The sequence below is a fragment of the Schistocerca cancellata genome, unplaced genomic scaffold (assembly GCF_023864275.1).
Source record: "Schistocerca cancellata isolate TAMUIC-IGC-003103 unplaced genomic scaffold, iqSchCanc2.1 HiC_scaffold_850, whole genome shotgun sequence".
In the NCBI taxonomy this organism is placed as follows: domain Eukaryota; kingdom Metazoa; phylum Arthropoda; class Insecta; order Orthoptera; family Acrididae; genus Schistocerca; species Schistocerca cancellata.
In genome coordinates, this window is record NW_026046861.1 from 1 (window position 1) to 2,500 (window position 2,500).

Here is a 2,500-nt window from a genome sequence, read left to right on the forward strand (position 1 = left end):
CTAACCTATGTCACCTTAACCTAACCTATGTCACCTTAACCTAACCTATGTCACCTTAACCTAACCTATGTCACCTTAACCTAACCTATGTCACCTTAACCTAACCTATGTCACCTTAACCTAACCCATCTTGCACCTTAACCTAACCCATCTTGCACCTTAACCTAACCCATCTTGCACCTTAACCTAACCCATCTTGCACCTTAACCTAACCCATCTTGCACCTTAACCTAACCTATGTTGCACCTTAACCTAACCTGTGTTGCACCTTAACCTACCTCAATTTGCACCGCAATGTAACGCAATTTGCACCGCAATGTAACGCAATTTGCACCGCAATGTAACGCAATTTGCACCGCAATGTAACGCAATTTGCACCGCAATGTAACGCAATTTGCACCGCAATGTAACGCAATTTGCACCGCAATGTAACGCAATTTGCACCGCAATGTAACGCAATTTGCACCGCAATGTAACTCAATTTGCACCGCAATGTAACTCAATTTGCACCGCAATGTAACTCAATTTGCACCGCAATGTAACTCAATTTGCACCGCAATGTAACTCAATTTGCACCGCAATGTAACTCAATTTGCACCGCAATGTAACTCAATTTGCACCGCAATGTAACTCAATTTGCACCGCAATGTAACTCAATTTGCACCGCAATGTAACTCAATTTGCACCGCAATGTAACTCAATTTGCACCGCAATGTAACTCAATTTGCACCGCAATGTAACTCAATTTGCACCGCAATGTAATGCAATTTGCACCGCAATGTAATGCAATTTGCACCGCAATGTAATGCAATTTGTACCGCAATCTACCCCCACATTGTGCCTTAACCTAACCCACATTGTGCCTTAACCTAACCCACATTGTGCCTTAACCTAACCCACGTTGTGCCTTAACCTAACCCACGTTGTGCCTTAACCTAACCCACGTTGTGCCTTAACCTAACCCAAGTTGTGCCTTAACCTAACCCAAGTTGTGCCTTAACCTAACCCAAGTTGTGCCTTAACCTAACCCAAGTTGTGCCTTAACCTAACCCAAGTTGTGCCTTAACCTAACCCAAGTTGTGCCTTAACCTAACCCAAGTTGTGCCTTAACCTAACCCAAGTTGTGCCTTAACCTAACCCAAGTTGTGCCTTAACCTAACCCAAGTTGTGCCTTAACCTAACCCAAGTTGTGCCTTAACCTAACCCAAGTTGTGCCTTAACCTAACCCAAGTTGTGCCTTAACCTAACCCAAGTTGTGCCTTACCCTGCTCTGTAATTGGCATATGACACGTTACATTAATGTATTGTCCAACCGCAACCCGCTCAGAATGTTGTGTACACAGCTACGTGTCATCTCCCCATAACAGCTGCATTGCAGTGTGGTACGCCATAGAGACGTGTGGGAGTAATGGACGCAGTGGATGGCGATCAGCATGAGCCGTCTGTTCATGTAGTGGCGCGTGTATGCAGACGTAGTAGTCTCTTCTCACACAATGTGATAGCACGGTGCCCCGCGTTCCACATCTGCGACATGCTACAGAGGCCGGTTGACAGTTGGTCGCGCAATGGACATCGCATACGTACGGGGGCACCTTCCACGTGCCCTCTAGTCGGGCACATTTTGTTGCGTGGATGTGAGCGGATGTAGTGTGTCTTGACACCTGACAGGCAGGCATGCAATAATAGTTGACTTTGCAAACGGGGATGGACGTGTACGTTTACTGGTGACGTTACGCAAATGAACAACTGGTAACCCGTTGTGGTGCGGTTGTCCTTGCTGGAGGTACATCTGTGAGGGCAACGATCGGTACAGCTACGAAGCGGTCCCCACCATACCAACGAACGTGAATGTGAATCTGGGTGTGAAGCGATACGCGGCTGTGGGTGGGTGGGACTGTCCCCGGCCGGTGAGGGGGGGCCGCCCGGCGTGCTGGCCGCGCGGTGCGTGGGCGCACGCGCTACAGCCGGCTGGTGGGGGCGCCCAGTGGCAGGCGCGCCGGCCGACGGACGCGGCAGGCGGCGCAGCTGCGCGCCGGGGCACCCTGCGCGCGGCGCCGTGCAGCCAAAGTGGGTCCTCGCCGGCCCGGTGCGAAGCGCGGTGGACATCTGCAGTGTGCTGGTCCGATTGAGGACTGTGTGCGTTGAGGATGCGCCGCCGCCCGGCACTCGGCGCCGCGACGCCGTCTGCTGCTCGGTCGCCCCAGCGGTTCTCGCTGGTGGTTTGTATCGCAGTTGTGCAGACGTGTTGGCACGTGCGCTGTGCTGGGAGAGTTCGCTTCGGCACCCACGTGGGGCCTTTGCCCTTCTGTGGCGCTGGCGTTGGAGCTGCCGGTCACCGTAGGTGGCGCGTGTTGTCTCCCGCCGGCAATGCCACGACAGCACGCTCCCGGGCCTCTGTCGGCAGCGGCAAGCTCAGTTGGGAGCACGGGTGGTCGCACCTAAAGCGTCTACTCGCCTAACTCCGGGCGATTGCGCCTCTCTCGAACCCGACCAAGTACTT